This window comes from Pipistrellus hanaki (genome assembly GCF_964339955.1).
Source record: "Pipistrellus hanaki genome assembly, chromosome: 15".
Classification (NCBI taxonomy): Eukaryota; Metazoa; Chordata; class Mammalia; order Chiroptera; family Vespertilionidae; genus Pipistrellus; species Pipistrellus hanaki.
Genome location: NC_140517.1, coordinates 15,428,381 through 15,449,229, shown reverse-complemented (window position 1 = coordinate 15,449,229; position 20,849 = coordinate 15,428,381). Strand labels below are relative to the sequence as shown.

At 51.6% G+C, this 20,849-nt stretch overlaps 1 protein-coding gene across 5 annotated transcripts in view; it reads left to right on the top strand.

The window, feature by feature from the left end:
* Window positions 1–1,477: 1,477 nt before the first annotated feature.
* Window positions 1,478–20,849, top strand: part of IL34 (interleukin 34) — a 70,191-nt gene continuing 50,819 nt past the window's right edge. The window contains exon 1 of one of the 5 annotated variants that reach the window (XM_084906780.1): window positions 1,478–1,645. The gene's annotated coding sequence lies outside the window, so the exon portion shown is untranslated. Of the gene's footprint in view, window positions 1,646–7,963; window positions 8,412–11,220; window positions 11,242–20,849 lie in introns of those variants that run through there. The other 4 variants (XM_084906784.1, XM_084906779.1, XM_084906785.1 and 1 more) reach the window with 4 other exon arrangements.

Genomic DNA, 20,849 nt, shown 5'->3' with positions numbered 1-20,849 from the left:
CACTGATCTTTACTGAAGGTCTTTTTCTCTGTCTAATATTCATTCCCTACATCAGGCATGGGGAACCTTTTTTCTGTCAAGGGCCATCTGGATATTTTAAAATATATTGATTTTTTACAGAGAGGAAGAGAGAGAGATAGTTAGAAACATCAATGAGAAAGAAACATAGGTCAGCTGCCTCCTGCACACCACCTACTGGGGATGTGCCCGCAACCAAAGTATATGCCCTTGACGGGAATCAAACCTGGGAACCTTCAGTCCACAGGCTGACACTCTATCCACTGAGCCAAACCTGTTTCAGCCCATCTGGATATTTATAACATCATTAGAGGGCCATACAAAAATGATCAAGTTTAAAATTAGCCTGCTGTATTTAGGTAAACTTCCCCCCCCCCCCCCCCCCGTGTTTGCCTTATGTTTTTATCTCGTTTAGACTTTTTCAAGCAATGTAGATCTATCTCAATCTTTCTTCAATGCAATCATGAAATTGCAAAATGAACTCTCCACCGAAAGGGATGGCAATACTGGGCACACGCCCCCAGAGCTTCTCCCACCCACAGAGATACTGATCAATGATCATGCCTGCCACATCCCCAGCTGATATCCCCCCCCCCCCCCCCCCGCTCTGAGGGCTGGCACAGACCACACCATCACTTTGCCAATTCTGTGAGTCTCTGAAATCCTTGAATAGAAAGGTTAGATTAGTAAAAAAAAAAAAAAAAAAAAAAGTGGTTCCACCAATCATGAACCTGCTTCCTTAAGCTCTGGGTGGCTCCCCTAAGGGACCCAGCTGAGCCAGCAGGGAGACCACAATGGCCAGAGGAACCTCAGGTGCTCACAGCATCAGCACCCTGGGAGAAAGAGAGGGCCTACACACCGGTTTGGCTCAGTGGATAGAGCCTCGGCCTGCAGACTGAAAGGTCCCTGGTTCGATTCCGGTCAAGGGCATGTACCTTGGTTGCGGGCACATCCCCAGTAGGGGATGTGCAAGAGGCAGCTGATCGATGATTCTCTCTCATCGATGCTTCTAACTCTCTATCCCTCTCTCTTCCTCTCTGTGAAAAATCAATAAAATGTATTTAAAAAAAAAAAAGAAAAAAAAAAAAGAGAGGACCTATTTGAGTAATCTTTCAATGAACTTGCCCCCAATGCCTTGGCAGGGCCAGACCAAATGATTTCGTGGGCCTCATGTAGCCCACAGGCCGGACACTCCCCATCCCTGCCTTACATGCATCCTGGCTACCACAGCCCCCAGTTTTATTAAGTTCTGTAAGAAGGTTTGGTTTTTTTTGTTAAAGTAATTGTGTCCTGGAGAGGAGCTGGGGTGGCCCCTTAACACGACCCACGTCCGAATAGCTCCCAGTCGGTCCTGTGGGGCTGTGGCCTCCTCCTCCTCCACATTCTAGGCAGGCTGGGAACACGTGGCCTGCCCCACCCTTGCTGGCTTCAGTTTCTGAATCGCCTTGTACTGGCCTGCTTTCTGGCCCTTCCCATTGGCCGGGAAGCCTGGGTCCTGGGCTGGGGGAAGCCGTGGCTGCTCCCTCCTGGCCTCTGCCCCCGGCCGCTAAGGAACCTGCTCTGGGCCCTGGAGCCCGTTAAGACCGACAGCAACACTCTGGAAGACTGCACCCCGGTGCGTGAACAGGTAAGAAGGCAGTCGGTTTTCTCTCGCATGGTTTTCTGGGCCAGATTTCTCCTCCACCCTGATTTAGGTGCTTCTTTCACAGATTACAGCAAGAGGGATCTGAGCTAGACTTGAAGGACAGTCCCAGCCAAGAAGTCCCAGCCAAGTGGGCAGTCAGGGGACCTCTCGGAGCTGTGTCTTATAGAGAAATGGTGTGAATTTTCTGCTCCGGGTTTCTTCCTGTTTGAACCTTTGCTTTCTTCAGCCTTGCAGGGAAAAACAAACAGACAAACAAACAAAAATAGATCCTAATGACCATAAAGCAAGTTACTTCTCTCCATGTCCCTTTGGAGGTTAGTAAACTGACAAAAACCACATTCTTAAAAGACTGTCATGGGTTACCGGGTGCTGCTTTGTAGATTGCTTTAGATGTTTAGGTGCCTGCATTTTTACCATATGCATGAATTACCTCATCAAAAAAGCATTGATTTAAAATTCTTTAAAGGAAAGGGAAAAATAAAGTGGCATAGGTGAGTCTTTCTCATTCAAATGCTATTTTGAAATTAAAATGTTCTGTTTTATAGTTTGCATTTATTTAATTTAATCATTTTTAAAATAAAACTATGATGCAGTCACCAAACCATTTGTAATCTAATCAAGTTTTCTAAAAATAGATGTAGCCGAAACCGGTTTGGCTCAGTGGATAGAGCGTCGGCCTGCGGACTGAAGGGTCCCAGGTTCGATTCCGGTCAAGGGCATGTACCTTGGTTGCGGGCACATCCCCAGTAGGTGGTGTGCAAGAGATAGCTGATTGATGATTCTCTCTCATTGATATTTCTGACTATCCCTCTCTCTTCCTCTCTGTAAAAAATCAATAAAATATATTTTAAAAATATATCTATATTTTTAATATACCCAATTGATTTTTTACAGAGAGGAATTGAAAGGGATAGAGAGTTAGAAACATCGATGAGAGAGAAACATGGATCAGCTGCCTCCTGCACACCCCCTACTGGGGATGTGCCTGCAACCAAGGTACATGCCCTTGACCAGAATCAAACCTGGGACTCTTCAGTCCTCAGCCCAATGCTCCATCCACTGAGCCAAACCAGTTAGGACTAAAAAATATTTTTGATTGATTTTTAAAGAGAGAGGAAGGGAGAGAGAGACATCGATTGGCTGCCTCCTGCACGTGTGAGCCTCCCCACACCCCTAAGAATCAAGACTTCAACCGTTCAGTGCATGGGACGATGCCCAGCCAACTGGCTGCATTATTTTAAACGAACACAATAAACCAGTGAACTGTGTCTTTGTTAAGTTCTGCATGGTATCTGCCACCTTAACAATCCTCTGTCACTTGGTTGTAAAGTTGGATTGCTTCCAGGTGTTCTGTAACTAATAATCCTACTTCTATGGACATCTCTGTGAAAATAACTTTCTTTAGTCTTTTAGATCCTCTCCCCCCCCCCCCCCACCCCTGTGTTTTATTTCCCGTCCAGAATGGATACTGGTGCAACCGGCAAGAACGTTTTTGTAGCTCAGCTCATGTTACCCAGGGCGTCAGCTCACTCGTGGGAATGATGAGCCTCATTTCCTAATTTCCAGGACTCTGAAGGCACGCGGGGGTGGGTAGGGGTTGCTTTCTCCTTTAAGAAGGAGGAGAAAGCCATCTAGCAGTGGTTCAGATGACCTCGGAAGGCAGCTGTTCGACCTTGACCTCTTGCCTAATAAGTTCAATTCATTCACATGTAGACTACAGATTAGAAAACTTCTTAGGGGCACCAGGAAGGCAGAGAGCGTGCACAGCACGTAGGAAGCACCCGGAAGGCACTTGCAGGCCTGGGGCGTTCTCGGGGTCATTTCATAAGCCGGGCAGAATGGAGAAGACCATGCCAGGGACATGCTGACCTCTCTCTCATCCAGCCACCTGGTCAGGGGTGTTTGGCTATGTGTGCTAAGCCCCGGTCTGTGCGTAGGCTGGAGGGCTAGGCACTGGGGGATAACAGGTCAGGATGGTCCCTTTCCTAAGGTCCTCCAGACTCGTGGCCTCTCATGGCCATCAGATCTGGATGCCACTCTTTCTGCCTCTCAACCATCTTCCTCAAAGCACAGGCTTACAGAATTCCACCCAGGTCTGTGGGCACACTTTGTCCCCCACTCACAGATTGCTGGGAGGCCAGGGTAGCGCGAGCCAGGCTGGCCAGGCTGGGTTCCAGTCCTGGTGGCACCAGTTCCCGGCAGTGGGCAGTCAGGGGACCTCTCGGCATCAGTTCCTTATCTGTAACATGGGAAAGTTAACCCCTGCGCCGCAGAATCACACAAGATAACGTAGGCCAGGCTGCTGGCATGTAGGGACCCATTGTGGGAGGTCAAGACCATGTGCTAGAGCCTTTGGGTGAATTAACCATAAAAAATGGGCAGGGCCGAAACCAGTTTGGCTCCGTGGATAGAGCGTCGGTCTACGGACGGTGTGCAAGAGGCAGCTGGTCGATGTTTCTCTCTCATCGATGTTTCTGGCTCTCTATTCCTCTCCCTTCCTCTCTGTAAAATATCAATTATATATATATATATATATATATATATATATATATATATATATATATATTTAAGTGGGCAGAAATATATATTTTTTTAAGTGGGCAGAAAACTCATGTATTCATCTTCTCTATCAACATGTATCGGCCTGCGTGGCTGTAGTGCCGGAAACTAAGAAGAGAGCCTCCTGCTCTTGACACGGGCACACAGCCCAGGTCGTGGGAGCAGAGCAGGCTGTGACAGGCGGCTGGTCACTCGGGGAGGGCGCCCTGCATAAGAAGGAAGAACAGGCTTCTAGGCAGAGAGGAGGAGGAAGCAGGCACAGAAAGTGGGGCCTCCCGATGGCGTCTGGGGAAGGGAGTTTGGGGAGTTCAGGAGAGCGGCGGGCTCGGCGGAGAGCCCAGGAGAGGAAAGAGGAGAACCAGCGGAGACCACATGTCACAGAACCTTGAGACGTTGGACTTTATCCCAAAGATGTGGGGGTTTAGGCAGGTTTGGGGACGCCTGTTCTGGCAGCTTTGGGGAGTAGGGGGTGGAGGTGAGGGCCTGGAAGACCCCAGCCTCCCACCTCATCTCAGAGGCTTTGCAGAAAGTTAGGATTCTCAGGAGCGGCTTGGTGTGAGGAAGCCAGGCCTGGGAGTTGGGGGCCTGGGGTTCTGGGGTTCTGGTCCCAGCACCTCCCCCCTGCCCCCCACCCCCACCCCCAGAGTCGGTGGGCCTCCTCCCTCAGGTGAGCGATCAGGGCAGTTAGGCTTCTGTCCAATGTTTCTGGAGGCTGTAGCACGCCACTCCTCCCCACCCCTCCGCCCCACCCAGGCAGCAGACAATTCTCCGGGGATGGCGGCCGTCCGTCTGTGACGCAGCCTCGGGAGGAAGAGTCGTTTCTGCATTAGACAGCCTGGCCCTTTGACCTCGAGAGGCTCCATGGAGTTCTGAGAACCGAGGCCTGCAGGCCTGTGACCATCCCAGGGGGTTTCTGGCTCCAGCCATCCTGAGTGCCTGAGGGCCATGTCCCAGGCTTGGGAGTGGTGTCCCCTCCGGGGAGCAGGGCGGCAGTCAGCCTGGGAACCTACCTCCTGGGCTTTCCAGGCTGCTGGGGGCGGTCTGTCTGTGTATCCCCGCCAGGCCCTCCTCCCCGGCGCAGCCGCCGATCGGGAGGCAGATACGCGGGGATGGGTCTGCAGTGAGCACGGTTGACGTCAAGGTGATGAGTCCGAAAGACAAAGAGACCTTGGCTTTGCTTGGCAGCTCCTGGGAGAGGTCGGACGCTGCCCCAGAGCTTTCTGGGAGCCTGCTGCTGTCAGGGCGTGAGACATCCTGGCCCGGGTCCTCCCTCGGGGCCCCAGCCCCCACTCGGCCTTTATCACCCTCACATCTCCTTAATCCTCCTTCCCTGGAACCACACCTTTCCCCGGCTTCCTTGTCTCCCTCCTTTCTCAGATCATTCAATGCCCTTGGTCAGCATGTTTTTTTTTTTAAAAAAAAAAATCTGCCGTAATTATATATATTAAGCACATTTGCATTGCTATGACACAGAGCTCCAGGACTCTTCGTCTTGCAAAACTGAAACTCTGGCCCCATGGGACAATGACTCCCCACTTCCTACCCCTCCTACGTGCTGGCAGCCACCATCCCACTCTGTGTTTCTACGCATTCGACTGCTCAGGTATTTCCAACAAATGGAATCAGATAGTATGTGTCTTTCCGGGTGTGGCTTGTTAATTCAGCGGAAGGCCCTCAAAAGGTACCCATGTCATAAAATTTTATTGCTTTGTAAGGCTAAACAACACAGGCGTGGGCAAAAGTAGGCTTGCGGTTGTGAATACGTGAAACACAGAGTTTATCCTTGTGTCATCTACTTCTTCATACGAACAGCTGTTAGCCTGCTTTCGCCCACCCCTGTGTTTCATTGTGTACACACACCATATCTCGAATAATGCTGCTATGAACACAGGTGTTCAAATGTCTCTTCAAGACCATGCTTTCAACCATAGCCAGTTTGGCTCAGGGGTAGAGTGTTGGCCTGCGGGCCAAAGGGTCCTGGGTTCGATTTCAGTCAAGGGCAGGTACCTCGGTTGCAGGCTTCTCTCCAGCCTGGGCCCTGGTTAGAGCTCGTGCAGGAGGCAACTAATGGGTGTGTTTCTCTCACCCATACTTCTCTCCGTCTTTCCGTCTCTTCCACTCTTTCTAAAAATCAATGGGAGCTCTAGCTGGTTTTGCCCAGTGGATAGAGCATTGGCCTGAGGACTGAAGGGTCCCGGGTTTGATTCCGGTCAAGGGCACATGCCTGGGTTGTGGGCTTGATCCCCAGTGTGGGGCGTGCAGGAGGCAGCCGATCAATGGTTCTCTCTCATCATTGATGTTTCTATCTCTCTTTCCTTCTCCTTTCCTCTCTAAAATCAATAAAAAAAAATATATATTTTTTAAAAAATCAATGGGAAAATATCCTCAGTGAGGATTTAAAAAATGACCATGCTTTCCATTGGGGGTGGGGGAGGGAGGAAAATACCCAGAAATGGAATTGCTGGATCCTATGGGAATTCTGTTTTAAGTTTTTGAAATATGTCTCGGTTTCTCACAGGTGTCACAATGCTTTACAATCCTACCAACGGTTTACCAGGGCTCTGATTTCGCCACATCCCTGCCAACACGTGTTAATGTCTGTGTGTTTGATAGTGGCCATCTTAACGGGTGTGAGGTGACATCTCGCTGTCATTTTGATCGGCATTTCTCTGATGACTCAGGATGTTGGCGTCTTTTTCTTATGTCTTTTGGCCCTTTGTTTGTCATCACTGGAGAGATGTCTACTGAGGTCCTTTGCTCATATTTTAGTCCGGTTATTTGTTTTTTTTATTTTTTTATTTTTATTGTTGAGTTGTGGGGTTTCTTTATATATTCTAGACATAAATAACATTAGGCCTCTAGGACTTACCATATCTTCATGTACTTTCTTCTGTCCCATGGGCTGCCTTCTCACTGTGGATGCACAGAAGTGTTACGTTTTGACGTAGCTCCATTTGTCTGTTTTTGCTTTGGTTGCCCGCGCTTCTGATGTCAGATCTAAAAAGTCATTGCCAAGTCCAATGCCACATTCCCGTGTAACCTGCACAGGAATCACCCGGGAGTTTTGTTAAAGATTAGGTGACACTACTGCTACTGACTGGGAAACCGCACTTGGAGGAAGGAGGCCCTGCACACACACACACACACACACACACATACACGCACACGCACACACACACTCTCACACGCACACACGCACACCCACACACACACACACACACTCTCACTCTCACACGCACACACACGCACACCTCTATGTCCTATCAGATCATCTATCCACACATGACTTTATTATAACCGTTTTTTTACCCCCACCCCAATGCATGTTGTGGAAATGCCACTAAATGCAGGTCTCCACCCTGCACAGCGGCCACCTACCTGTCCAGCACGTGGTAGGGTAGCGGTCCCTGCAATGAAACTCGGGTTGTTACCCAGTCATGCATGACACAGGGGCAAACCTCTGTGACCACGACTTCGGGCCTGAAGGAATTATGGCTACTGTGTTTATTTGTCACACATTCAACCGTGTCACTCCCTGGAGTCACCAGGAGGCTGGGCCCTTGGCCTCAGGGCTCCTGCCAGCTCCAGCGGGAAGGGGCAGACCCCGAGGGGCAGACCCCGGGGGAGGGGGCAGGGGTGCCCGGTGGAGGTTGCTCATGGGAGTGGCAGGAGGCAGGGCCGGCCGCTCTCACTCGGTGCCAGGCTCACATTTCAGGTCCACCGCTCCCTGCAAAGTTTGGCTGCGTCTCCCCAGTCTCCCCACTTTACAGACGCAGAAACTGAGGCTCGGGGAGGCTTAGCTTGCCCCCGGGGCCAGACAGGCCTGTGGCGGCGGGAGGCGGCCGCCAGGGCTCTGCACCCGCGGCTGCTGGAGGGGTTGCTCCTCGCCCTGCCCCGCGGCCCCACCGCGCGCTGCAGGCGCTCCGGGCGCCCGGCCCGGCCCCGCCGCCGGATTCAACCAACAAAACGCCCGCCCCCGCTGCCCCGGCCCGGCTCCCGCCCCGCCGCCCTGGCCCCGGCCCCGCGCCCGCCCCCGGGCCCCGTTCTCCGCGGCGCCGCCGGCCCAGCTGGCGGCTGTGCAGCGCCCCGCGCCCCGCTCCGCCCGGACCCCTCTCTGCGCTCCCGCCCGGCGGCCCGAGAGGAGGCCCGGCCGCAGGAGCCTCTGGCCAGCAGCTCTGCCCGCCGCAGGGTAAGGAAGGCCTTCGCTGGAACCGCCGGTCAGGGTCCCCTGGGTCGCAGAGGTCCAGGGGGTGCAGGGGGTGCAGGAGGCTGGGGTTCTGCCTGCACCCCGGGCAGGGGAGGGGTCTCCCTGGGGTCCCGGCCTCGCCCAGAGGGGCTCAGAGGAGGTGGCCGTGCCAGGTGGGTCCCTGGCCGGTGGGGCAGCAGGGATGTGCCCGGAGGGGGCTGGTGAGAGCACCCACAGCTGCAGACAGCCTGAGCCAAGGCCGCACAGCCTCTGCCACCTGCTGCCTGAGCCACCTTGGGCCAGTCACAACCTTGGGCCGGTCACAGGTGAGGTATTGCCTCACCCTCGGTAAGATGGCCACGATAGGAAGAGAAGAGCAACACCATGTAAGTGCTGGCCGGTGTGGAGACGTGGGGAAACTTGTGCATTGCTGGTGGGGTTGTAAGGTGGCACAGACCCTGCAGGAAACAGTTTGGCAGAAAACAGTTTGGCAGTTTCTCACAAAATTAAACCGTGGGACTATCCTAGGCTGTAGCAGTCCCACTTCTGATTCTCTACCCCACAGGACAGGACGTTCACAGCAGCATTATTTGCAATAGCCTCAAGGTAGAAGCCACTTGCATGTCCATCGACAGGGGAATGGATTAACAAAATGTGGTGTATACATGGGACGGAATATTATTCAGCCTTAAAAGATATGCAGATAGCCGAGACCGGTTTGGCTCAATGGATAGAGAGTCGGCTTGGGGACTGAAGGGTCCCGGGTTCGATTCTGGTCAAGGGCATGTACCTTGGTTGCGGGCATATCCCCGGTAGGGGGTGTGCAAGAGGCGGCTGATCAATGACTCTCATCGATGTTTCTCGATGTTTCTGACTCTCTATCTCTCCCTTTCTCTCTGTACAAAATCAATAAAAATGTATTTAAAAAAAAAAAAAAGATATGCAGATAGTCAACCCTGGTTTGGTTCAGTGGATAGAGTGTCGGCCTGCGGACTGAAGGGTCCCAGGTTCGATTCTGGTCAAGGGCATGTACCTTGGTTGTGGGCACATCCCCAGTGGAGAGTGTGCAGGAGGCAGCTGGTTGATGTTTCTAACTCTCTATCCCTCTCCCTTCCTCTCTGTAAAAAAAAAAAAAAAAAAAAAAAAAAATCAATAAAATATATATTTTTTAAAATGCAGATGAACTTTGAGGGCATTATGCTGAGTGCAATCAGCCAGACCCAGAAAGACAAATACTGTATGATTACACTTTTAAAAATGGATTGATTTTGAGAGGGGGGGGGGGAAGGAAGAGAAACACACACAGAGAGAGAAACATTCATTTGTTGTGCCACACATTTATGCATTCGTTGGTTGCATCTTTTTTGAAAAATATATATTTTATTGACTTTTTACAGAGAGGAAGGGAGAGGGATAGAGAGTTAGAAACATCGATAAGAGAGAAACATGGGTCAGTTGTCTCCTGCACACCCCATACTGGGATGTGCCGGCCACCGAGGTACATGCCCCTGACCGGAATCAAACCCGGGACCTTTCAGTCCCCGGCCCAATGCTCTATCCACTGAGCCAAACCGGTTAGGGCCGTTGGTTGCTTCTTGTATGTTCTGTGACCAGAGATCGGACCGAAACTGTGGTGTTACCGGGTGGACGCTCTAACTGAGCTACACAGCCAGGGCTCTGTGTGATCCCACTTGTATAAGACACCTAACGTTGCTATATTTATAGAAACCGAAAGTAGAACGGAGGTTTAGGGAGGAATGGGGCAATTATTATTTAATCAGTATAGAGTTTCAAAATGAAGCGTTCTGGAGATGCATGCTTGTGATGGTCGCACAACCATTCACTGTCCACTTAGGAATGGTTAAGATCTTATGTTATGTGTATTTCACCACAATTTGAAAAAAAAACAAAAACAACATTGGACAAAGAAACCCTCAGGGGTTTTGTCAGGGTCGAGTGACCCGGCAAACAGGAGCCATTATTAGTGCAAGACCTTCTGCCTCATCGACGGAGGAGGTGGAGGGGGTGTGTGTCCCTCTGAGGGGGGCAGTGGTGCTTTTCTGCATGAGATGCTCAGGGTGGGGTCCTGGGGAGCCCTCCTGGAGCCCGGTTCAGGAGGGGCTCCTGGCGTTGGTGGGGATGGGTGGATTCCAGGCATTGGAAAGTCCCTGGCAGACAAGCCACTTCCAGGAAGGGGCAGTGTGCAGGGAGGAGATTTTGGCTCTGCCGAGGGAACTTGTGATCAGAGCTGTTTGAAGGTGGAGCAAGCTGCCTCATGGCGGGGGATGAGCTCCCCGTGAGTGGAGGCATGCAAGGAGAGGCTGGGCAGGCTGCAGGGGCGACGCCAGCAGGAGAGGCTCTGCGCCTCTCTGATCCAGTCCGGGCAGAGCTGTACGGAACGGGCCTGTGTAAAACAGTGGGACCCGCGTCGGAGGGAGGGGGCAGGTCGGTGGGAAGGCCTTGCTGGCCAGCCCGGCCCGGCCCTCAGTGACAGCGATCACAGATGCTGCCTTTTCCTCCTCCGGGCACGCACTGTGCTGCCTGCTGAACCGGCTGGCTTTCCAGGCCTCGTCACACCCCTGTGTGGCGGTTGCTACTCTCATCCCCACGGTGCCGCTGGGAACCCACGCCCAGGTGAGGGAGACACCTGTCCAAGGCTAGCCAGGAGCGGGCTGAGCTGGGATTTGAACCCAGACCGTTGGGCGCCAGGCCTCTATCTCCAACATCTGCCTCCCCAAGCTGGTCACTCCACCCCACCACCCCGCCACCCTGCCCCTGGCCCACCTCTGCCCCCTCACAGGAACCGACAGAGCTGTGGCCCCCTCCCCTGGCGGTAAGTCAGCACTGCCGCCTCTTTCTGGCGGGCATCTCTGCGAAGCGAGCCCTGGCTGCGTGGGTCTCCGGGGTTCAAGGATAGAAACGGTGTAGATGCTGAAACCGGTTTGGCTCCGTGGTTAGAGCGTGGGCCTGCGGACTGAAGGGTCCCAGGTTCAATTCCGGTCAAGGGCACCGTACCTTGATTGCGGGCACATCCCCAGTAGGAGGTGTGCAGGAGGCAGCATTCTCTCTCATCGATGTTTCTAACTATCCCTCTCTCTTCCTCTCTGTGAAAAATCAATAACATATATTTAAAAAAAAAACAAACACAAAAAACCTGCGTAGAAAACACAGGCTGTGATTGGGAGCCAGGCTTCCTGGCCTTCACCACCCTGCGTGTCTTTTCGTTGGATGGGACCCTCTCCAGCCGCCCTCTTCCTGCGCTCAGCTCAGCGTCGCTCCCCAAAGCTGTTGTGTTCGTGTTCCCTTTTTTTGTGACATCGTCGGTTTTCCCAGCCCAGCCCCCTGGGCGTCAGCACCTCGGCCACGCGATTCCATTTGCCCAAGTCCATCGTGGAGCACTCACAGGGCAATCAGAGCTCTCCTTCACGGTAGCCATACGGCGGGGGCCTCCTGGGGCCTCGGACCTGAGCAGGATCACAGAGGGAGCCCTGGCAGGGATGGCGCCCTGGGCGGGATGGCACTCGCACCGTAGGAAGGCGCCCGTCGGTGCCAGGCCGGTGCTCAGCCCAGTGCAGGCACCGTCTCACTGAGGTCATGCCGAGCCCAGGAGCCGAAGGGCTGTGAGGTTCCCGTATCGCAGGTGAGGAGACTGAGGCTCGGGAGGTTCATGGAGGCTCCGTGTTGCTGCCGGCTCTGCATGGTGGAATAACCCGCATTCCGCTTTCTTCCCGGCTGCGGCCTGGCCCTCTCCCTGCCACCTGGAAGCCGGCGTGGCAGTGCCGTTTTTTATGAATGAAGACGATGGTTAGGGGCTCCCCCAGATACCGCAGGGGAAGGTCAGGGCAGGGCAGGGTGGAGGCCCCGTCACTCTGCACTGAGTCACGGGCCACGCCGTCCCCTGGCCGTCCCAGGACAGGATGCTCCCAGGCACGGAGGCGAACAGACCAGCTGGCCCGGCAGGGGCTGGGCTGGGGCCAGGTGCTTTCCAGAGTCTTCCTGCCACTGGGAGCTGTGGCGTGTCCCCTCTGCAGACGGTGGCTCTGGTCCTGCCTGCCCAGCTCACCTCCAGCCAAGAGAAGGCCAGGCCTCCCCAGCTGCAGGGATCGTGTCAGCAGCATCACGGGGGACGGTCCTGCTGCAAAGACAGAGTCTGGAACCCGGAATCCAGCCCTCTCAGGCGGGCTGATAACCCACAGGAGGAAGCTGAGGCTGGTTCGGGTGGTTCAGGATTTGGGACCGACCCCCTAGGCCGGTGGTCGGCAAACTGCGGCTCGAGAGCCACAGGCGGCTCTTCGGCCCCTTGAGTGTGGCTCTTCCACAAAATACCACGTGCGGCGCGCACGGACAGTGCGATGGGAACTTCGTGGCCCGTGCGCAGAAGTCGGTGTTCGGCTCTCAAAAGAAATTTCAATCGTTGTGCTGTTGATATGTGGCTCTGTTGACTAATAAGTTTGCTGAAAGGCCGTGACGTTGGCTGAATCATTTTTATTTTGTACCTTGTAAGCTTTCTTTAAATAAAAAAAATTAAGGGATTGTTTTAAAAGGACAATTTAGATGTACAGAAAATTTGAGGAGAAAGTATGGAGCGTTCCATGGAGCCACCCCACTGTGGATATGCAGTGTCCTTGTTATAGAAATTTTAATGTTTTATTGATTTCTAAGAGAAGAAGGGAGAGGGATTGAGAGAGAGAAAGAAACATCAATGATGAGAGAGAATCATTCATCGGCTGCCTCCTGCACACCCCCGACCAGGGACCGAGCCCGAAACCTGGGCATGTGCCCTGACCGGGAATCACACCAGGGACCATGTGGTGCCTGGGCAGACACTCAGCCATGGAGCCACGCCAGCCGGGCTCCTGTGTTATGAACACGCATCAGTAGTGTGTTCCATTGGCTACCGCTGGTGAATTGGTGTTAATACACTGCTACCTAAAATCCGTAGCTTACGTTAGGAGGGACTCTCGGTGTTGTGCCTTCTGTGGGTTTTGACAGATACATGGCAGTGTGACTACGGCGGTCTCCGCAGTTTCAGTTGTACAGCGGAGTGTGACTGCCCTGCCGAGCATCCGTGTGTCACTTCCTCCCCCTCCTTCCCCACAGCTCCCGGCAACCACCCATCTTTGTACCGTCTGTGCGGCTTCGCCTTTTCTCAAATGCCACCTCGTTGGAAGCATGAAGTATGTAGCCTTTCCACATTGGTTTCTCTCACGTAGAATATGCATGTATGGCTCTTTCAGGTCTTTTTGTGGCTCGATAGCACATTTTTTTTTCTTTTTTAAATATGTATTTTATTGATATTTTTACAAAGAGGAAGGGAGAGGGATAGAGAGTTAGAAATATCTATCAGCTGCCTCCTGCACACCTCCTACTGGGGATGTGCCCGCAACCAAGGCACATGCCCTTGACCTGAATTGAACCTGGGACCCTTTAGTCCGCAGGCAGAGGCTCTATCCACTGAGCCAAACCAGTTTCGGCGCACATTTCTTTTTTAGTGCTGAATGATGTCTCAGTATATGGATGTACTATAGTTTGTTTTTAAAAAATATATTTCATTGATTTTTTTACAGAGAGGAAGGGAGAGGGATAGAGAGTTAGAAACATCGATGAGAGAGAATCATTGATAAGCTGCCTCTTGCACACCCCCACTGGGGATGTGCCCACAACCAAGGTACATGCCCTTGACCGAAATTGAACCCGGGACCCTTTAGTCCGCAGGCTGATGCTTTATCCACTGGCCAAACCGGTTTCGGCTGTACTATAGTTTTTTAATCCGTTCACTTGGTTGCTTGCAGTCTTGGGTTGACTGTGAATGAAGCTGCTCTAGACGTACGTGTGCGTGTTCGTATTGACTCAGTTGGGTAAATACCAGTTGGGATTGTATGGTCATACTGTGCTGAGCTTGTAAGAAGCCGCCAAACTGTCTCCCAAAGATTATATTGTTTTGCATTCCCACCAGCAAATCCATGGGATATTCTGCACTCTTCTTAGCACTTAGGGATGTCAGTTCTTTTGGATTTTTAGCCAAAAAGGTAATAGGTGTGCAGTGTACGTTGTTGTTTTAACGCACACTTCCTTAATGACGCAGGACGCGGTGGCTCTCTTCGTGTGCTTGCTTGTCATTCGTTTATCTTTTTGGCAAGATGCCTGTTCCGATATCTTGTTCGTTTGTTAATTGGGTTGTTTGTTTTCCTATTGCTGAGTTTGAAGAGTTTTTTAAAAATATACTTTAGATCCAAGTTATGTACCAGATACGTCTTTTGTAAATATTTTCTCTTCGTTTTCTTAGCTGTCTTTGGCAGAGCAGAAGTTTTGAGTTTTAATGAGGTCTAACAGTGTTCTTTTTCTTTTTCTCATGGATTGTGCTTTTGTTGTATCTAAAGACTCATCACCAAACCCAAGGCCACCCGAACTTCCTCCTGTGTGATATTCTAAAATTTGTTTTATTTGCCTTTGATATTTAAGTCTAAGGTCCATTTTGAATTAATTGTTGTAAAAGATGTAATAAGTGTCCAGAATCCTTTGTTGTTGTTGTTGTTAATCCTTGGTTGAGGATATTTTTTCCCCATTGCTTTTTAGAGAAACTGGAAAGGAGGTTGGGGGAGGGAGGGAGGGAAAGGAGGAAGATAGATAGATAGATAGATAGAGATGTGAGAGAGGTACTGTACATTGATTGGTTGCCTTCTACACACACCCTTACTGGGGGAGCCAGGGATCAAACCTGCAACTCAGACACATGCCCTTGACTGGAAATTGAACCCATGACCCTCTGTGCACTGGCTGACACTCTAATTAGCTACAGCAGCAGGACCCTTCCCACCCCCTTTTTTTTTTTTTTGCATGTGAATGTCCCCTTTGTTCCAGCACCATGTGCCAATACTATTCTGTCTTAATAATGTAGGTTTACAGGAAATCTTGAAGTCAGGAAGTGCCAGTCCTCCTCCTTTATTGTTCTTCAGAATTGTGTTGGCTATTATGGGCCTTTCCATATAAACTTTAGAATCAGTTTGTAGATTCGTACAAAATAGCCTTCTGGGATTCTGATTGAGATGGCATTGAATCTATAGCTCAAGTTGAGGAGGGCAAACATCTTAAATCATATGGAGCCTTCCTATCCATGAACATGGGCTACTTCTCCATGTATGTAGGCCCTCCTGTGAGCAGCAGAAAAAATGGCACCTGGTGCTAGACCGGTGGAGTCAGAAGGGACCTGGGTTCAGCCATCTCGGTACTTGAGTTCTGGCTGAGAAAGAATTTAGAGCCAAGATTCAAACTGAAAGAGAAAGTTTAAAATGTCACAGAGGTAGAAGACATGAGCCGTAGAAGTGGGCTCAGGAGATACCTGTTAATATAATCAGCAATAAAAAATATACTTAAAAAAGGAAGAACAGAAAGAAATGGGCTCAGGAAACACTTGACAGGGGCAAGAGAAGGGCCCTTGGAGCTTGGGGTAAAGAGAGTCAAGGGGAGCGCTCCCGGAGGAAGTTGGGGAAAGGCCCGGGCATGCTGCACAGTGAGAGCCACACCAGCTCCTCGTCCTGAGGGCTCGTGTCTGAGGTGTCGGGGAGGATCGCAATAGCACGTTCATCAGCTTTCCCGGTGTGTGGCTCAGGTCGGTGTGTGGCTCAGGGTCGGTGTGTGGCTCAGGGTCGGTGTGTGGCTCAGGTCGGTGTGTGGCTCAGGTCGGTGTGTGGCTCAGGGTCGGTGTGTGGCTCAGGGTCGGTGTGTGGCTCAGGGTCGGTGTGTGCTCAGGTCGGTGTGTCGCTCAGGGTCGGTGTGTCGCTCAGGGTCGGTGTGTCGCTCAGGTCGGTGTGTGGCTCAGGGTCGGTGTGTGGCTCAGGTCGGTGTGTGGCTCAGGGTCGGTGTGTGCTCAGGGTCGGTGTGTGCCTCAGGGTCGGTGTGTGGCTCAGGGTCGGTGTGTGGCTCAGGGTCGGTGTGTTGCTCAGGTCGGTGTGTGGCTCAGGGTCGGTGTGTGGCTCAGGGTCGGTGTGTGGCTCAGGGTCGGTGTGTGGCTCAGGGTCGGTGTGTCGCTCAGGGTCGGTGTGTGGCTCAGGTCGGTGTGTCGCTCAGGGTCGGTGTGTGGCTCAGGGTCGGTGTGTCGCTCAGGGTCGGTGTGTCGCTCAGGGTCGGTGTGTGCCTCAGGGTCGGTGTGTGGCTCAGGGTCGGTGTGTGGCTCAAGGTCAGTGTGTCCCTCAGGGTCGGTGTGTGCCTCAGGGTCGGTGTGTTGCTCAGGTCGGTGTGTGGCTCAGGGTCGGTGTGTGGCTCAGGGTCGGTGTGTGGCTCAGGGTCCCTGTGTGTGGCTCAGGGTCGGTGTGTGGCTCAGGGTTGGTATGTGGCTCAGGGTCGGTGTGTGGCTCAAGGTCAGTGTGTCCCTCAGGGTCGGTGTGTGCTCAGGTCGGTGTGTGGCTCAGGGTCGGTGTGTGGCTCAGGGTCAGTGTGTGGCTCAGGGTCGGTGTGTGGCTCAAGGTCAGTGTGTCCCTCAGGGTCGGTGTGTGCTCAGGTCGGTGTGTCGCTCAGGGTCGGTGTGTGGCTCAGGGTCGGTGTGTGGCTCAGGGCCGTGGTCCCCACTGATTACTCAGTACCAGGGAAGGGGGTTCTTAGTCATTGCGGCTGGTCCTGATGTCGGCCATGGCATTGCTCCACCTGGTTTTGCTGCTGATCTGAGCCTAGCTCTTCAGCACAGCTGAGGCCTAGATGTCCTCTCCAGGGGTTAGTGCTTCAGGGAGTGGTCCTGCCGTAAGGGAAGAGTGGTTTTGGATTTGGGATCACATTTACACTACTCATGCGATTCTCGTCTCCAGGCCAGGAAAGGAACATAAAAGCTCTCCCTGCCCTGCCCCGTGGGCTCCGCTGGGTGGAAGTTGTCCTGAGAGGGTGAGAGCTTGGTTCCCGGTCAGGGCACACACCAGATTGTGTGTCTCCCTCGCCCTTCCTCCCTCTCTAAAGTCAATAAAAGCATATCCTTGGGTGAGGGTTAAAAATAGTAAAAATAGCCGAAACTGGTTTGGCTCAGTGGATAGAGCGCCAGCCTTCGGACTGAAGGGTCCCAGGTTCGATTCTGGTCAAGGCATGTACTTTGGTTGCGGGCATATCCCCAGTAGGGGGTGTGCAAGAGGCAGCTGATCAATGATTCTCTCTCATCGATGTTTCTAACTCTCTATCCCTCTCTCTTCCTCTCTGTAAAAAATCAATAAAATATATTTAAAAAAATAGTAAAAATAGTAATAGTAATGATAATGATAATGGTTAAGATGGAAGTTTTATGTATATTTTACCACAATTTTTTTTAAAAAAAGCTACTCCTGATTAGTCACCCCTTGGGACACCTGGTAGAAGCAGAAGTGACCCCTCTTTGGAGGGACACACTGGGCCCAGCTGGTCCGGCGGCCCCCGATGCCTGTCCGCCTGAGCAGCCTGAGTCCCAGAGGGCACCGGGAGCCCTGCCCCCGGCTCAGGCGGTTAGAGCGCCACCCCCAGATGCCAGGGCACATACCAGCATCAACCAGCAAATGCATAAGTGGGACAACAACTCTCTCTCTCCCTCCCTCCCTTCTCCTCCCCCCCCCTCTTTCTCCCTCCCCGTAAAATCAATAAACAAAAAACACACAAAAATGCACCAGGAAACCAGCCCCTGTGAGGGAGTCGGCAGTAAGGACAAAAAGAGACACAAGAGGAGACATGTCCCCGGATGTTTACTGTAGATAATTCATGTCACACAAAACAAAACAAATCAAAAACCACCACCACCACCACCACCACCAGCAGCACCACACCTGGAACAGTAAAACCCCTCACTCAGGAAACATTAGGCAGCCATTAAAGACTTGGAAGGGTTTCCCTTGGGGGGGGGGGGGGGGAGGTTTGAGGGAGAAAAAGAAGAAATGGACGTGGGTGCTCATAAGAGCCCCATTTTTGCAAAGCAACTGCAAAGAGCAGAAGTTGGCCCCGAGCTCCACACTGGCCTACATGCATTCTGTGTCCATGTAGGAGTATGAATAAAGGTAGCGAAGGCTGCCCATCGGGGGTGTTTGTGTCGGGCTGCAGGTGAGGGAAGGGAGGAGGGAGAGGAAGAGGAAAGCGAAATCACTAGAGATTTCAGAGCAACAGGATTGCACCGAAAATGTCTGCCTCAGCATGCCTTCTGGACGCCCTTTGTGGGGAGGCGAGGTGTGTGTGTGTGTGTGTGTGTGTGTGTGTGTGTGTGTATGTGTGTGTGTGTGCCATATAAAAAAATTAGAATACTGCCCTACAGATATGCTCACTGTGATGGGGGCAGGGCCAGGGGAAGCAAGGTATCCGATCTGGTGATTCGTTTTTATTCAGACAAACAAGCAAAGGTCAGCTCCATGTGCATATGCCCTCACGTGCTAGTGTGGGCAAGGAGACAGGTGTGGAGGGACAGGTGTGGGCATCTGAAATATCGTAACGGAGAGAGTGGAGAGGAAGGAAGTGGAGAGGGAGACTTCAGCTTCTGGGGTCTTTATAAGAGGAGAGATACAGAGACACAAATGCAGATATCTTGGTATGAGATATCTGATATCTGTTATGTCCTGCTTCACTCAGGACAACAAACTTGCATTGATGTAGAACATGAAAAATCGTACCTATTATAATAATAGACAAACATGTAAATTGACCGTACCTCCACTACACCCACAGCCAATCAGGAGTGAATATGCAAATTAACACACAACAAAGACGATGGGTTAATTTGCATATGCAGGCTCAGAGTGGCCGGGAGGGGCGGGACGCCTGCTATGAGGGGAAGGGCGAGTGGCGGAGGGAGCTGCAGGAGTGGTGCTCCAGCCAGGAGCATGGACTCTCATGGACTCGCTGCCCAGGAGCAGAGCCAGGGAAAGGAAGGCCTATTCTTGCACGGATATCGTGCAACGGGCCACTAGTAATAAAGGCGAAAACGAGTGACCCAATGAAAAACTCTCATGCACCGCTTCCGAGAATGTACAGTGTCTGAGCTCCTTGGGAAGGCCCTTTTGCAATAGCTTTCAAAAATATAAATGTACCCAGTGTCCTCATTTCTCCCCCCAGTAATTCTGCTTTTACATATTAACTTCCCCAAGGGGCACGAAGCTGTCTGTACAAAGAGAGCCATTGCAACATTATTTGTAGAAGTTCAAGATTGGAAACATAAATGTTTATCAGTGGTAGACAGATTAAATTAATTATGGTCCATACACAGTGGAATTCTTAGCAGCTGCTGAAAGAGAGAGAGAGAGAGAGAAAGAGAGAGAGAGAGAGAGAGAGAGAGACCGAGCCAGTCAGAGTCTTCCAGATAGATTGAGAAGAGCAAAATGCAGAACGGCATCTGTTAGCTTCCTCGGACTGCCATGGGTGACTTAAAACAACACATTTCACAGAGAAGAAAACGATTAACAAGACAAAAAGCAACCAACTGAATGGGAGAAGGCATATGCAAACAATACACTGAGTGGCCAGATTATTATGATCTCTGAACGCATAGTAACCTGGCCACTCAGTGTGTGTGTGTGTGTGTGTATATATATATGAGGCCTGGTGCATGAATTTGTGCATGGGTGGGATCTAGCCAGCCTGGCCAGGGGGAGGGGACATGGAGGTTGGCTGGCCTGCCTGCTGGTCGAACTTCTGGTTGAGGGGACAATTTGCATATTAGCCTTTTATTATATAGGATATACACTGAGTGGCCAGATTATTATGCATCCAGAAAACATAATAATCTGGCCACTCAGTGTATATCCAATAGGGGGTTAATAGCCAAAATATATAATGAGCTCATGCAATTTAATATCAAAGAAACAATACCACTCTAGCCCATTTGCCTCAGTGGAGAGAGCATCGGCCTGTGGACTGAAGGTTCTATTCTGGTCTAGGGCACGTACCTTGGTTGCAGTCTCCACCCCAGCCCTGGTTGGGGTGTGTATGGGAAGCAACCAATCCATGTCTCTCTCTCTCTCTCTCTCTGTCTCTCCCTCTCTCTTCCACTCTCTCCAAAAGTCAATGCAAAAGCATCCTCAGGTGAGGATTAACAAAACAAACAAACAAACAAAAACAATCTGATTAAAAATGATCAGGGGCCGGCCAATGTGGTTCAGTGGTTGAGCATCGACTTATGAGAGGTCACTGGTTTGATTCCGAGTTAGGGCACACGCTGGGGTTGTGAGCTCAATCCCCAGTAGGGGGCATGCCGGAGGCAGCCGATGTGAGAGATGGATGTTTCTCTCTTATCTGTGTTTCTCTGTATCCCTCTCCCTTCCTCTCTTCCTAAAATCATATTTAAAAAATAAAAATAAAAAAACATATATTTTAAAAAAATGGTCAGAGGACCTGCATAGACATTTTTTCAAAGAAGACCTACAAATGGCCAATAGACATATGAACATCGCTAATCATGAGGGAAATGCAAATCAGAATTATGATGAGATACCACCTCACACCGGTCAGAATGGT